We start from the raw sequence: 17,601 nt of genomic DNA on the forward strand, positions 1-17,601 counted from the left end.
ATCCTCTGCTACATATGCAGCTGGAGCCATGAGTCCCATCATGTGTGCTCTTTGGTTGGTGGTTTAGTTACTGGGAGCTCATATTCCAGGATACTGGTTAGTTCATATTGCTGTTCCTCCTATGGGGCTGTAAACCCCTTCTGCTCCTTTGGTCCTTTCTCTAGCTCCTTCATTGGGGACCCTATGCTTAGTCCAATGGATGGCTGTGAGCCTCTACTTCTGTATTAGTTAGGCACTAATAGAGTCTCTTAGGAAACAGCTATATCAGGCTCCTGTCAGCCAGTGTCTGGGTTTGGTGATTATATATGGGAAGGATTTCCAGGTGGGGCAGTCTCTGGATTGTCCTTCATTCAATCTATGCTCCATAGTTTGTCTCTACAGCTCCATCCATGGATATTTTGTTTCCCTTTCTAAGAGGGATCGAAGTATCCACACTTTAGTCTTCCTTCTTCTTGAGTTTCTTGTGGTTTGTGGATTGTATCTTGGGTATTCTGAGCTTCTGGGCTAATAACCACTTATCAGTGAGTGCATACCATGTGTGTTCTTTTGTGATTGGGTTATCTCACTCAGGATGATATTTTCCAGATCCTTCCATTTCCCTAAGAGTTTCATAAATTCATTGATTTTAATAGCTAAGCAATACACCGTTGTGTAAATGTACCACATTTTCTGCATCCACTAATGTGGTACAGAGCTAATCAAAGAATTCTCAACTGACAAATACTGAATGGCTGAGAAGCACCTAAAGAAATGGTCAACATCCTTAGTCATCAGGGAAATGCAAATCAAAACAACCTTAAGATTCAACCTTGCACCAGTCAGTATGGCTAGGATCAGAAACTCAGGTGACAGCAGATGCTGGTGAGGTTGTGGAGAAAGAGGAACACTCCTTCACTGCTGGTGGGATTGCAAGCTGGTACAACCACTCTGGAAATCAGGTTGGCCTTTCCTCCGGAAACTGGACATAGTACTAACAGAAGACCCAGCTACACCACTCCTGGGTATATACCCAGAAGATGCTCCAACATGTAATAAGGACACATGCTCCACTATGTTCATAGCAGCCTTATTTATAATAGCCAGAAACTGGACACAACCCAGATGTCCTTCATCAGAGGAATAGATAACTCTTAATGCTTGGTGAAGTGGTATGACATTTAATTTGAATGACAGAATTCAGCAAAAAGCCTTGCCCTTGGAATTATATTACATTAGCTTCCAGGGTGCTGTAAAGCTTACCTTGAAACATGCTGGATTTACGTGCTCAGTCACAGCCTCAGCTGAAAGTTGTTCTTTACTACATTGGAGCCTAAGTATAACAAGGTCTCTTGGTCCCTCCCAATTAAAGCAAGGGTAAACTGGGAAATTCTAACTTATTCAAAGTATCACAAAAACCTTGGGACTGTACCCAATTAAAATAATAGAAATATGTCTCAAGTTGCTATATATAACATACTACTGTATGATAAACTATCCTAAACTCAGTGGCTACAATGTAGAGATTTCTGCTACTTGTGGTTTTGAGGCTGCTAGATTTGCTGGATCTATGCTAGACTCAATTTTGTTTGTAATAGGAGCACAGGTAAGTCCAGATATGGTCTATGGTTCTCCTTTTTCTTAAGACAGTACCTTCTGGAAGTCTCTCCTGATGATGAAAAGGAGGTTTACAAAAAGTTAAGCTCTGCTACAGGGGTATATTTAAAGCTACTTGTACATAGTATATGCAGTAACTTTCTGTTTGCTGAATGCCTTCTGTTGACATTGATGTCTTGAGGCATACATAACTCCCTGTACTTTATTGAGAAAAAATGTAGAGACACAAAGAATGTAGTTCTAGGAAGGAGAATATGGTGGAGACATACTAGTGTAATATTTCTGATTGAAAACAAATAAACCTGTTTGTCTAGTCGCAAGCCAATATTTTGGTTCACCACCAAATGCATAAATAATGACCATGTTGTATGCAATATTAACATGAGATCATGTGAAAAGAAATATAATTGAATTACAAGCAGTATGTATGTAGGCTATATGACAATAACAATGCATTTATAATTTTCTTGCTTCTTTTCAGCTGAATTAGAAAAAAATATTGGATTTGGAATTAAAACTGGAGACAGCATTGATACTGGTTCATTATTGAAAAGGATATGTTCATATATTCTTTTTTTTTTTTTATGCTTTAAAGAACTGTCCTTGAAAAAAAAAAAAAAGAACTGTCCTTGAGGGGTAGATGAAGAGTCAGCTGTTAAAGGCTGGAATCACAACCAAAATGATAAGAACTGCCTTTGCAAGTAAAGCAGAAGTCTGTTTCATTGAAATAGAAGACACTTGGTTAAGGTAGCAGCACAGGGTATAGCTTTGACAAGGGTGGGGTGGCGTGGATTCGCATGAAGCTGCTTTCCCTTGTGTTTTTCAGTCACATTCACCTAAATCGGAATTCTGAAGGGAAATGAAACTGTGTTACACACTGTCTCAGGCCCCTACCCTGACCTACTGTGTTTACTTTGCCTCCAGTGGCAATGCCTTGAATTAAAAAATAAGTTTGAAGCTGAACAAAACTCATAGAAATCACGTGCTGATCTCTTGAACATTCTTACTATTCCAGGAGATCTGGAACGTGGTGCCTAACTGCAGAAGTTTCAGCAACATTAGAACAAGGATATTATCAAAACGTAGGATCCTATCTGTGCCCAGCTCAGACCCATTCCACGCCTTTGGAAGTCTTGTGCTAAGAAAATGACCTGCAGTTACCATTCTTGCTGAACTTGCCCATTTCATTCTCCCAGCCCCATCTCTTGGGGAACCTCTCCATCCCTCTCCTGGTCAAATGAAATACTGCCCTACATTCTTACTCCTGATTCAAAAGCAAAAATGAAAGGGAACTTGCTTGGAATGGAGACAGGAAGTGGAGGGATACAAAGCATAAACCTTCAGTGGTCCACTGCTTACTGCATGACAGTGGATGCAAAACAGCAATAACTAACCTGCCATTAGCTCGACACACAGCTGATTATTTTATTATAATTTTATGTTGGCTTCACAATGAAATTCAGTCATGTTTTGTGTCATTTCATTTAATCCAGCAAGATGGTTAATTAGAATAGAGGCGTTGCTAGCTCATTCGTTACAGTACACATTTCTTTGCTCGTTTTTGTTTGTTTATTTTTTTGTTTGTTTGTTTTGCTTTTCCTCTTGGTGGTTGCAGACTGAAAGGTAGAGTTCTCTTGTCAATTGTCACTGCTTCGTGGAATCCCTGTACATAGCAGAACTCGAATGCCAGCATCTCAATAGAGGGCATCTCACAGCTGCTTAATTCCTTCTAGAATAAACTATTGTGCATCTACAAATGAGCATATAAGGAGTTCTGACAAAATAGGATTTGTATAGATCCAGGTTTTACTCTAACTCATTCTTAAAACCATATATTCATTTTCACATCTCTTCTTTTATTCTAACTCACTGTTTGAAGGTCTAGGATGGTGGCTCCATTGAGTAAGAATCAAGCTTTCTTAGGAGGGCTAATCTGACCCTCCCCACCCCCATCATCGCCGAGGGCTGTCATGTCTGGCTTTAGTGTGAGAAGATGTACCTAATCCTGCAGAAACTTGATACATGAGGGTAAGGGGGATACAGAGAAGACTGTCCTCTCAGAGGTGAAGAGGAAAGAGGATGGGGGGGGGGGAGTCTATGAGTAAGACTGGAAGGTGCAGCATTTGGGAAATAAATAAATAAATAAATAAATAAATAAATAAACAAGACTCCAGCTTTTCTCCAATGCCATCCTATACCAATCACTAATTCATCCCTGTTTATTTATTTTCTTGCTTCCTTTCTTTTTTCATTCTTCCTTTCCTCCTTTCTTCTTTTCTTCATCTCTCTATCTGTTCCTTTTTCCTTCATTTGTTTTATTCTGGAACTCTAACCCTAGACATGAGCATGCTAACTGCATGCTATGCCCCTGACACATGTATGTAGCAAGATCATTCCTTTAGTTTTGAAAGAATTGAAAATGAGCTTCTGTAAGAGATATAGATCTGAGGCCAGTTAGGATTTTACTGGATGCCGGGCAGTGGTGGCACACGCCTTTAATCCCAGCACTTGGGAGGCAGAGGCAGGCAGATTTCTGAGTTTGAGACCAGCCTGGTCTACAGAGTGAGTTCCAGGAAAACCAGAGCTATACAGAGAAACCCTGTCTCAGGGGAAAAAATAGATTTACTGGATGGTCTTCCAACTTCATATGTTGTCTTTGATCACATTAGCTACTTTTATCCTTGTTTAGATAAAAAGCTCCCACAAAAGCATCTTAAGGAGAGAAGGATTTACTTGGGGCCACAGTACAAAGTCTGTTAGGGCAGGAACGGAATGATGTCTGAGTGTGAGGCAACTGATCACAGTGTACCATAGTAAGGGATTTGCATGGTAAGTGCTGGCACTCAGCTCACTTCATTTTTTTTTTTTTTAGTCTAGGACCCCAACCTATGGAATGATAGAACACACATTAAGGGTGGGTCTTTTGACTCAGTTAACCAAATCTAGAAACTGCCTTATATTTGTGCATGGAGTTTGACTTCTGGGTGATTCTAGTGTCAAATTAACATTATAATCATCACAGTGGCCTTAAAGAATAAAAATATGGTCTATACTTCTAAGTAATCCCAACCTAACAAAAACATTGTCGGTTCTGAGGTTCTGACAATACCCACTTTTCCATCAAGTAACTCCATTGTCTATACTTTGTATCAGACAAACTTTAATTCTACAGGACATATATACCAAAGGACAGCAACACAGTCTAGATTATTGACTCAAAGAAAGTTGATATACATAAAATGAATTTTGAACTTGAAGAAGCACAAACAGATTCACAGCTGGATTATGCTCCCCCAAAAGACTATGAAAATCTCATCCTGTGAAAGTTATTTCCACATTTTCTTGATGTTATGCTGCATTGAATGAACAGTGTTGTGTTAAATTCTGATATTGCAGCCAACGTTTCTGTTGTCCCAGTGTTTCCAGTTTCTGGATAAGATGTGAACGCAAACCATTAAAACCCAAGCATCACCGTGTACAGCCCCTTATTAGTATCATTTCAAAATATCCACAACAAAACTTTACTCTTGAAACACATATAACCTTTGGGATTTCTCTTAGAGCTCAGTGTTACTTAGTTCAAAACAATGTTGCCTAGTTAAGCTTCATAGCATGCTGCTACTTTGTCTATCAATTAGGTAAGTAGCCTTTTTATTTTACTTTTTAAGGTCTCCACAAGCCAAAAAAGTTTGTATTCTCTCCAAGTCTAAACTTAAGAGTCTTAAAGGAGGAAGCTTCATGTGTTTGTTCTGTCTTACTTTCTCCTGTGTTTATTTGCCTTCCACGAGAGGGTTAGTTCTCAACCTGTGGGTCATAACCCAAGTTAGCTATCCTGCATACCAGATAATTACATTATAATTCCTAACAGTAGCAAAATAACAGTTATGAAGTAGCAATGAAATCATTTTATGTTTGAGAGTCAGTACAAAATGAGGAATTGTATCAAAGGGTCTCAGAGTTGGGAAGCGTGAAACCCACTGCTCTAGTGTGTTCACCAGTTTGAGTGCCTGTTACCTCTGATGTCTAGCAGCAGCATGTTTTACACTGGATCTGAGGGAAGTGATATCTACACAATTAGATATGTTGGGGAAGAGACCCAATGTCCATCATTTATATGCCACGTACATCTATGCACATGACCTGAAGGTCATTTCCTGGAGTGTTTTTAGCAATGCTTTGCATGCAACACAGTCCTCTCATATAAAGTCCTCCACCATTGCACCACATCAGCAATCAGTTTCCAATTTCAGAGACTGTTTCAGGGTTCCAGGTTTAAGCATGCTCAACTTACATAGAGAAGAGAACATAGGAGACTGTGGGAGGCTTTCATGTCCTATTCTGGACATCCAGGGTATTATGGCTCCACACCTCCCATGAACAGACCATATCATTTGACAACAAGGCGGGCTGGGTAACAGTCTTCACTAGGAACAGAGGAATGAAGAAATCAGATTTCTTGCCCAAATCTTGTTTATATATGATGTCTAGCTGATCCCAGGGGGAGAAACAAGCAAGAAATGTGCCTTTAAACAATAAAGATTTGTCCCATACAAGTCTATTAAAACTGATCACAACCTCTATAGACCTTTCTTAATTAGTTCATTACTTAAAAAAAGAAAAAACTATTTTTAGATAAAGCAACAAAAAGCAGTTCAAATTTGCTGCTCCCTACTTCTTCCAATGTGTAAACCTAAGAGAACCACAATTCACTTACAAAGATCCGAGCAGTAAGCACTGGCAAATTGTGTTATAGATTTCACCATCATTTGCTATTTGTCACACTTTCCACCAATGAACTTTTATTGTTTTAAGAAATTCAATTCTCTCTTTCTTCTTCTTTCTCTCTCTGTCTCTCCTCTCTTTTCTCTTCTCTTCTCTCTTTTCCCCCTCTCCCTGCTCTCTCATCTCTCTTTCCAGCCCATGTCTCCTTCATCTGTCTGTCTCTGTCTCTGTCTCTATTTCAATCTCTCTCTTTCACATTGACATTTCTTGACCCTCATATGTAACCACTGTTCAGAGAGCATCAGCTTCACAAAACAATACGTGACACACATAATAAACATCCTAGGAGGTCTAGTCAGATGAAGCTTGGAGCAGAAATTATAAAAGGGATGATGTGATGATCTTGGAACACTCACTGCTTTGCCTGCATGATGCTGTACATGCACTGACATCTTCTTAAAGGCTGTATAAGAAAGATGTGCAGTCTTTCACTGCATCTGAGGAAAGCTGAGTCTCTGATAAATTCAGTTTGGAGATTCTGTTATTTGTGGGAAAAGAACCTCTTCTCTCCTTACTCTCAGCCACCAAACAGATGAATGAAAATGACAGAGAAGAGAATCTGATAATGCACATAAGAGATGTGATCTTATTGGCATGCAATTTTCCAATAAGAATAACAGGAAGGCTTTTTATTCCTTTGCCTTCGATCCTGACTGTACAACATGTATCTACAATGGGAAATCTCTCAGCTTGGTGTTCAAAAGGTAAAAAGGAAACTTATTGGAAGGACATGACTTAAGATTCCCAAATTTGATGCTGTGCAAACTCTGAATTCCGGACACTGAGTCAGATTTATTGCCTGTGTTTCTTTGTGATCTTTACAAATCTGATTTCTATACAGCAACTTTGCTTTTGAGCTAATTCTTTGATATTCTAACATTCTCTTACCAAGTCTGAAAATTATCTGTGTGCTTTGAGCAAAAATCATACCCTGTATCTGCCAGCGGGCATAGTCCAGGCTCTTGCAGAGGATCAATGGAGATCCAGTTTAGAGTAAATGTGCTCTGTTAGTGCAGTGGTTTTCAAAATGACAGTCCATAGGCTATCAGCATCAGCCTCCTCAACTGGGACTGTGTTAGATATGCAAATCCTCAGGGTGTCAAGCCCAGGGTGCTCATCAGATGTTCTAGGCTAGGGCACAGTTATCTATCTTTTAACAAGCTGCCTATGATTTTGATGTGTGCTAAAGTTTAAAATGATGGAATTGGTGTCCTACCTGTTTAGTTCTTTTGATGCCCGTTGTCACAGTGGATTAAATTAGGAAGGACTGTGTCCAACAAGTCAGCAATTTAGCTGGATGTATGACCCTGGCTTCCTGTTCAGGCTCTGTGCCTTTCATTTATTCATTTTTTAAAGACACACTGAAGAGCTATAATCTAGCTCTCATTTTTCTGTGTTTGCTGATGGGTAACAAATAGAGGGGTGTGCTATCCCATGCTAATCTTAACTGCCCGGCTAATGCTTAGGAATGGCTTTTTCACTAAGGTTGTCCTTGTGATTAACCAGGTCTCTTCATCTGCTTTGGCTTCAAACTGCAATATTCTAGCACGTTTGTGTTCCATAAATCACTGGGGCATGGATTGAATGTTACATGCTCATCTATCTGTAATTAAACTTAATATGGATCTAACCATTAGGAAACTCTCATGCTTTGAGAATTGCTATAATCAAGGAAAGGATGACCTTTATTCTAATAAGCAAAGGCATTTTTTTTCTCTTGGAGCATTTGAGGCCAAGGAATGAGAAATACTTCCCTGTTATGTTCAGATAGTCCACGTATAAGGAGTAGTAGTCCAAAAAAGTTATTCAGGTAGCTGTGAATACACGTGGTGGCCTCGGCAGGTATCAACCATGGTGAGAGAATTGACAATGTACATCCTGACCTTTCAAGAAGGAAGGAGAATGGCTTTGTACTAGAAGGGTCCCATTAAAACAACTCTTTGGAAGTCACTATTGTAGTTTTCATTAGAAAATAAATTAATGGGCTAAGTAAAATAAAAGAACAATGAAGATAATAGTCTTATAGAGCAAGTTATCACTGTGGGAGACTGAAGTGTAGACAGGTTTTAGTGCTAATCTAAGTTCTGCAGTCTCTCATTTTGATTCCTTTGAAATTTTTTATTGTCTCTTTATATATCAAATCCCATTCCTATGATAGAGAGATAAAAAAAAAAAACCTAAAGATCCCCAGATGGGATAATGCTATGACTGTTGATAAAACATGAGTATGATATGTAGTGCTAAAAATGTTAATTTGACAGAAGTTAGAATCACCAAAGAGGTGGGCTTTTGGCGTGTCTGCGGGAGTTTATCTAAATTACTTTAATTTAATTGGGAAATCCACTTGTGGGTGGTACTGTCCCCTAGGCAGGGGACCCTGGCTTGTATAAGAATAGAGAAAGCAAACTTAGTACTACTAATATTTACATTTAATACTTTCTTATGATATGACCAGTTGGTCCAAACTCCCAGTACCTTGACTCTTGCTATTATAGACTATAAACTGGAACTGTAAGCTATAATAAACCCTCTTTCCATTAACTGGCTTTTGCTAGAGTATTTAATCACATGTTCTCAAATCTTACTGAGAGGTCATAGTAACTACATACATTCATAAAAACTAAGGGAATTTGAAACCTGTAAGGCAATGTTAAAGAAAGCAAGTTACAACTGTCTGCGAGTAAACAGAAAGCCTGTGCTTAAGTTATATACTTGTATGTCATTAGCCAAGGCACCTTCTTGGTCACTTCACTTCTAGTTTGCCCAAAACTTCTTAGTACATTTCTTAGAAACTCCTATACATCTAAAATTACTAATAAATACTTTCAATAGCTATCTGAAGTGTATAGGGAAAAGCTCAGGAGCCCTCAACCCTACACAAAGAACAATAGGTGATTAAGGAAAGTGGAGAGCAGGAGAGGAAAAGGCTACATGAATAGGTTAACCAATTCCAGATGGTCAACCCTGAAAACATACATACAAGTAACATTATACAGACCATATTTGTGTATATATATGTGTAACAAAATTAATAAAAAATGAGGTCACGAATCTAAAAGAGAGCAGAGAAGTTTATATGGAAGGGTTTGGAGAAGGGAAAGGGAAGGGAAAATGATATGATTATATTCTCAAAAATAAAAGAAATAATTATAAATAATTTACTGAGAAAACTAGCAGAGTGGAAATATAAATTAATATAACCACCATTTACTAAATTTAATTTAGTAAATTCTTGTCAACCAATTGTTGACAAGAATTGACTAAAACTTAACATACACATATAATTGTCTCTGCAACAGCACTCCTTCATGGATACAATTCAGGAATGTAAGCATATGAACATCAAAAGATGAGCATTAGAATGTTCATAACAGGCAAGGTAGGTTGGCCAAAAAATTACAAATAACCCACGGGAAGATGAACTGAAGATGTAAATCAGTGTGATCTATCCATGTATTGGGTTACTGAAATTAGTGGTGACAATTTATTATCTACAGTATTAGAGAAGAACACACTGCACAGATAAGCTACTCAGTATGGTAAAACAGATGTAGAGACAATGGTAGAATTGCACTTAGAGCAGCATCCAAGAGAGGCAGCATTTATTAATAATGGTGGAAGTTGGTAAAAAGTATAAGATGGCACTGACTGGAGCAGTACCTAAGGGAAGCCTATAGGGAGCCGGTGATTATCTCAATCTTGTTCTACTTAACGTGGTTTATTCTTGTTTATAGAGAAACAGCTCTGGCATCATGGTCTGTGTACTTTCCTATATGTATAACAAACACTTTTTTTTTTTTTACAAGAAGTGTATGCAAGTAAGTAGAATAACATATGTGTCTCTATCTGCAGGATTAGAAAGGCTGAGACAGAGAACCATTAGTGTGAGATCAGTCTGGGCTGCAAAGCAACACATTATCTTACAAAGCTAAAAGATCAAAAGATTTCCGAGTTAAGTTGGATAAATTCAAGGGATTCCGATAGCTGTCATAATCCTGATCCTGAGATGTGGCTCAGATGGCATGATATCCCTATAGAGATGGAGCTGATGGCAGGCTTCAGTGTGACACAACACGGTGGACTGACTGCATCTATTCCACACAGCTCAGTGTGACTTCCTTGATACCCAGCACAGTTTATACAGAGAGCAATATGTTCAGTTTTTTTAATAATGCAGTTTCAAGAAACTTCCACTGGGTGGCAAGGTTGCTATTTCTTGCAACCTCTTCATACTTAGACTTTCTCCTGCCTTTCCCCTCAGTTTCTTTCACAATGTATACATTTCTTTTCCATGGCCATTCAAAAACTAGAGAATGAAATTTATATACCATATTGTTCCTAATAATTGCCCCACAGCCCAATTAACTAATAGGACTGATCTGTAGCTTGAGAACACTAAAGAAAATAGAAAGGAAAAATAAAATAATCAGCATTGAAAGAGAATTTGTCAAAGTAGAACATTAGCATAGGTAGTGAATAGGGACTTGAATAACATCAGAAACTGTTGTAGGATAGTGGGATAAAATGATGAGGTGTCCTATAAAATGCCCTGTCCTCTTTTAAAAATGGCCTGAGCATCTGGTAAGCACAGAAGGCGTTTAGATTTGCACAAGTTGGAAAATGGTAACAATCCCAAACCTCATGCCAAATACCCACTGTTACCCTTTCTTTGTGTAACCACATACTTTTGCAATCTGATGCATTTAAGGACTCTCATAACATGGGGAACAATGCCTAGCATGGTGGCTCCTACTCCTAATCTCAACACTCATGGAGCAGAAGCAGTAGAATTGAAATAGGTCTGAGGCTACTCTGGTCTACCCTGGAACTCTTACAGCTATATAACAAGACCTTGTATGAAAGGAGGGAGGTGGAGCAAAGCAGTTCCTCTGCCCATTGAAAATGAGTTGGTATACTTTACCAGTAAAGGCATCACAATAGATTTCTAGTTCTGACTTCCAGGCTAAAAGATGATGATAAGGGAATAGACATTCCAACTGGCCAAGGCTGCCCATTTCTAGCCTTCCTACCCACAAATGAACATAGATACACAAGAAAGGTGTGAAAAGAGAATTGGAGCCTCATTCCCAGCTGAACCATAGGATATCACATAGACTTGCTAGCAAGAAATAATTGTTTTAAGCAACGGGTCTCTGGCAATGTCTTTATATTTTAAATTGCAGGAATTTCAAACACAAGAACTTATTCTCTACTCTCCTTTCTTCCTGCAGTGTTGCTCTGTGGCTAATAGCTGTAACATAGAAATCCTGATAACAGTAGAAAAGAACCTGGAGATTTACAAAAATTATTCCTAAATATCTAGGAATGAAAATGTATGGGTTTTTACATCTCATTATCGACAAAGTTGATGTTGTTTATGAATAGTAATAGTAATAGAATAGTAATAGAAAGTGTGCAGTGACCAAAAATTGATTCAAAATCAAATATGTAATAATTCTGTTGTATGTCTGGCTGTGCCCACCCATGTTGTATTGTATGATTTCATTGCAGCCTTCTTACTGGATATACAGCATGCCCATTTCATACTGCACATGCCATCACAGCAGATAGTACCAATAAGCACTACCTGGAACCCTTGACCTCAGAATTCAGTCTACGGTGGAATATGTACTGCAGTGTTTTCACTGTACACACTAGTTTCTACTTTGAATTGTATTGGGTAGAATATTTGATTTTCAAAAGTGTATCTGAGTTGTTAACTTGAGTTTCATTTTTAAATTTATAGAAAAAAAATACATCTTGGGATTAGGCAAACGTTTCAACTTTTAAAAATAACTCTAAACATAACTTATTTAGTATCCATATGCACAAAAAGTCTTCTCAGCATTTATTATTATAAAATCGAAATAATGATTGATTCTGTAAAACATCGAAGATGCTCTGAGGCATAGAGTATCAAATATTCAGCCAAACTTAATTCTTCTGTAAAACAGGTGAGTACTTCCAGCTCAATAGTAAGAAGATTTGTTTCGCCTGTAATAGATACTAAACCTTTAAGACTAACAAAAATTGTTTTAATATCTATTTTGTATTATTTATTAGCAGTAAGTTTAATTGCATACATATCATTCTGCTTATATATTTTGGGTGTATAACAGTGTCTTTGCTGAAAGGGTCATGAGTAGGAAGTGTAAGAACCCTTGCTCTATCACTCTATTTCAATGGTCTTACAGCTGTTATCTTTGGCTCATGGCAAGCAAACACTATACCACTGAGCTCTCTCCCCAGTCCTTGATGTTTGGGTTCACATAGGTCAGGCTGGCTTTGAACTCACAATCCCTGCTGCTTTGGCCTCCAGAATGCCCAGCGAGTTTTTGTTCTTTCTGTGTAATTTCAACATGGCTTCTGACATGTATTTGACCCTAGTAAATGCCTGATGTCCAGAATCAACGAGTAGTTATTCACCAAGCCCTGCCAGAACACCAGAAGCACCTATATAGATATATAGTGAATATTTCTGAAGAACTGTTATATTTCCTTTGAAGGCACATATTTTGTTGATACTATTCAATTTGATGTTTCTGAGACAAACAAAATCCTAGGAATAAAATAGAAACGAGAAACATCCTTGGTAAATGAAACAAACATACTTTTCGAGATGGAAATCTACAGTGAGGAGTTCAAAAATGAAAGAAGCAAATTTCTATGCATTGTGTTACATTTGGCACAGAAGTCAGTTTGCATTAAATACACAAAATAGCAGGATACTAGAAGGGGGTCTACATAATTCATACCAAAGTACAAATTGCATTTAAGGAAAAAAAAACCCTTACAATACATCTTGCTTGAGCACTATTTTCTTCCTAGCTTTTGGAAAGATTCACAGTTGGTTTCCAAATACAGAAAAACTAGTCAGGCAAAGCACACTCATGGTCATAGAAGGAAAAAATAGGGAGCTGATTGCTCACTATAAAGCTATGGCTTCTGTTGAATGCTATTGTGTTTCAAGGTTTGGTTTACAATAAAGACGTTTCAAAAATAGGTATTCAAGGTTTCAATTTCCTATACCTGCTCTTCTTGGAATGTAGCCTCATACTTAACCCTCCTCTCCATTGGAAAGAACATTGTCTTATCTAGGAAGTGTAGGAGTTGCTTTTCTGTGACTATTGTTGCTAAGTTGATTCGGAAGAACATTTGAGATTATTCAAAATCCAGGTCAGAAAAATAACTGAAAAACTACATAAGGCCAGAAAGGATTAAATTCACACACACTTGAAATTCAGACCAGTGTCAGAGTTCACTGCACAAATGTCTTAATTTGTCATTGCAGGATGGATCTAGAAATAGTGAACATATCAAAGGAAAGATCTGCTGTGATGTGATGATTTCTTTCTGAGAGCTGCCTGCTGCCAAAGAGGTGCTGTCATACATGTTCTTCCAAAAGAGCTTGGTGTTCCTGCTGTGCTTATGAATGACAGCTTAATACAATGTGTGCAGACTAGAGTAGAAATCCGAGCACAGACTCTGGATTTTTGTATGCCTGAGAACAACTATAGGGAGTGCCTGCATGTTCATATAACTTGATGTCTTTTGGCACCCATCCTTTCTCAACAACTACACTTCTTAGGTTATGTGAAAGACAGCCATCCTATGGAATAGGGATGCGTGCTGGGCCACTCACTTGAAAATGACTTCTCACCAAAAACTTTAATTACTGCTCTCTGACATTGTGATACTTTCCCTTGCTGATATGTGTTGTATTTAACTTTGGGGATAAAAAAAATTGAAACAAAAGTATAATAGAGCTGTTTATGAACTCTGCTATCTCAAGTTGGAATTGATACTTCAGGGTAGATTTGGGGTCTAAATATATTTTCATGGTGTTGTTAATTTTTTTTTTTTTAGTTAAATATGTACTTTCTACTAAAATGAAATTAAAAGTAGAAATTGACCAAATTTCCTTCTAAAGTCAATGTTGGTGCTAATTTTTATTTTTGAATGTAGTACAGTGGTGGAACACATAACCCTCATGCATAAGGGCTTGACTCTGCTCATAGTACCAGCCAACAATCAAGCAAAGACAAATATACGAACTGTAATATTCAGTCCCAGTTCTTGCACATCTCTAAAGGGTCAAACTGTTTGATTGTTTGTGTTCTCTTCATTTTAAACTGTGGCTGCCTTCCATTTTTTCAGTAATTTTTATGCCCCTTTCCCACTCCCATCTATTTGAAATATACCATCAATTCTTCATATAACAAACATTACCAAGTCTCTATATGTGGCAGAATTCTAAGAATCAACACAACATTTTATGTAGCTCTGCACTCTTGTTTTTCTTTCCATTCCATTAAGTATTTTTTGTTGTTTTTATTAGATATTTTCTTTATTTACATGTCATATGATTTAACCTTTCCCAGTTTCCCCTCCAAAATAACAAACAAACAAACAAAAACAAGAACAAGCCCCTGTTGCCTCCCCCCTCCCCATGCTTGCCACCCCACCCTCTCCCACTTATTGGCCCTGGCATTCCCCTACACTGGGGTACAGAACCTTCACAGAGCCAAGAGCCTCTCCTCCCATTGATGATCGACTTTGCAATTCTCTACTATACACATGACTGAACAATCAGTCCCACTATGTATAGTCCTTGGTTGGTGGTTGAGTCCCTGGGAGCTCTGAGGGTACTAGTTGGTTCATATTGTTGTTCGTCCTATGGGGCTGCAAACCCTTCAGTTCCTTTGGTCCTTTCTCTAACTCCTTCATTGGGGACCCTGTGCTCAGTTTAATGGATGGCTGTGTGCCTTTACATCTGTGTTAGTCAGGTACTGTCAGAGACTCTCAGGAGATAGCTATATTAGGTTGGCTTGTCCTTCCTTCAGTCTCTGCTCCATAGTTAGTCTCTGCAACTCTGTCCGTGGGTATTTTGTTCCCCCTTTTAAGAAGGAATGAAATGTCCACATTTTGGTCTTCCTTCTTCTTGAGTTTCTTGTGGTTTATGGGTTTTCTTAGTCATCTCTCAATAGAGGAATGGATACAGAAATTGTGGTACATCTACACACTGGAGTACTACTCAGCTATTAAAAACAATGAATTTATGAAATTCTTAGGGAATTGGATGGATCTGGAGAATATCATCCTGAGTGAGGTAACCCAATCACAAAAGAACACACATGGTATGCACTCTCTGATAAGTGGTTATTAGCCCAGAAGTTTGGAATACAGGAAGAATAACCCATAAAGTATTTCTAAAAGAATTTTTATGATTTTTTTTTTGCATTTCAAATGTCCCCCTTCTTAGTCTCCCCTCTGCAAATCTCCCACCCCCTTCCCTTTTGTCTCTAATACGGTGCTCCCCCACCCACCCACCCACTCCCATTTCACCCCTCTAGCAACCCCCTTCCCTGGGACAACAAGCCTCCACAGGACCAAGCATCTCCCCTCCCATTGGTATCAGATAAGTCAGTCTTATGTATATATGTAGCCAGAGCCATGGACCAGCACATATATACTCTTTGGTTGGTGGATTAGTCCCTGGGAGCTCTGAGGGGTCTGACTAGTTGATATTGTTGTTATTCCTATGGGGTTGCAATCCTCTTCAGCTCCTTCAGTCCTTCCCCTAACTCTTCCATTGGGGTCCCTGGGCTCAGTCCCAGGGCTGTGAGTATCTACATCTGTCTTGGTCATGTGCTGGCAGAGTCTCTCAGAGTACATCTTTACCAGGCTTCTGTCAGTAAGCACATCTTGGCATCAACAATAGTATAGGGGTTTGGTATTTGTGGATGGGATGGATTCCAAGGTAGGGCAGTCTCTGGATGGCCTTTCCTTCAGTCTCTGCTTCAGTTTTTTGTCCTTGCATTTCTTTAGACAGGAAAGTGAACTAAGCCTACATCCAATAGAGAGCTAATATCCAAAAGATACAATGAACTCAAGAAGTTAGAGTCCAGAAAACCAAATAACCCAAGTACAAATGGAGTACAGAGCCATTAAGTATTTTATTTATTAAAATGATATGTAATCATAGAAAAATTGAAAGCATAATTAAATTTAGGAAACAACATGTACCTCCAACTGTAGATAGCAAGCATCATACCCTACCATCTCTAGTTAGCAAATATTATTCACCTCAATCTGTATACAACAAATGTTATATCCCTCCAACTAGAGATAACAAACATCCTATCACTCTTTATATAGACAATAAACATCATTCACTTCCGTATGGAGAAAGATGTTGTTCACTTGCACTTTAATTTGTTGGTTGCACTTTTACATGAATAGTCTATAAAATTTAGTTTTATTTTGCATGATGTAGCAAATTCAGTATCTTCTTAAAATATCCACTTTTCATGTCCATTGCTGCCCCTTCTCCTGGACCTTCCTTACACAGTCCCTCCCCCATGCCTCCCCCCTTCTCCTCTGATAGGGTTGCCCCCCAGCTATCCTAACCATTCTGGCACATCAAGTCTCTGCAGGGTTAGGCAAATCTTCTCCCTCTGAGGCCAGACAAGGTAACCCAGTTAGAGTAGCATATTTTACCAAAAGGCAACAGTTTTAGGTCTATTCCAAACTACAGTTGTTGGGGGACCCACATCAAGACTGAGCTGCTCATCTGGTACATATGTGTGTGGGACTTAGGTTTAGTCTGTGTATGCTCTGTGGTTGGTGTCTAAACCCTTGTTTCAGGTTGGAGTTTGGAGACACGATGTGGTGTCACTCTTTAATTAGATTATATCACACAATTAGGAATAATTTTGGCAATATAATTATGGTCCCATAGAGTTGACTCTTGAATTAATAATAATAATAATAAAAAGATTATCCAGGCCCTATGCCTGATCTTAACATATAATCCCTTAACATAACTCTATCTAAAAGAAAGAGATTGCCCTACCAAGTTTCAGGGAGTATACTGTAATGTTGTAAGGCAGTCATCCCTACTGAGACATGATTGTGGCCTCTCATAGCTAAAAGCAATTATTAATGGTAGTCAGAAAAAGAAGGGGTGCTAATGTTTAGTCTTTGAGTCACAATTATTTAACTGGCAACCTAAATAAGTTGGGACCTGAAATTCCAGGTGAGAAGGTAGCCCAATTCACACTTCAATTTCCCCACTTAAGCTGTTGGGTGGAGAATTCATTGATAGCACAGTTTAGAGAAACTATGAGATAATATTTTTCTAAGTAATAATACAATGAAAAATCAATGACAGAATTAAAACTAGAAAACAATCAGCATTTTATCTCTTCTTTCTGGATTCATGTG

The sequence above is a fragment of the Mastomys coucha genome, unplaced genomic scaffold (assembly GCF_008632895.1).
Source record: "Mastomys coucha isolate ucsf_1 unplaced genomic scaffold, UCSF_Mcou_1 pScaffold15, whole genome shotgun sequence".
NCBI lineage: Eukaryota > Metazoa > Chordata > Mammalia > Rodentia > Muridae > Mastomys > Mastomys coucha.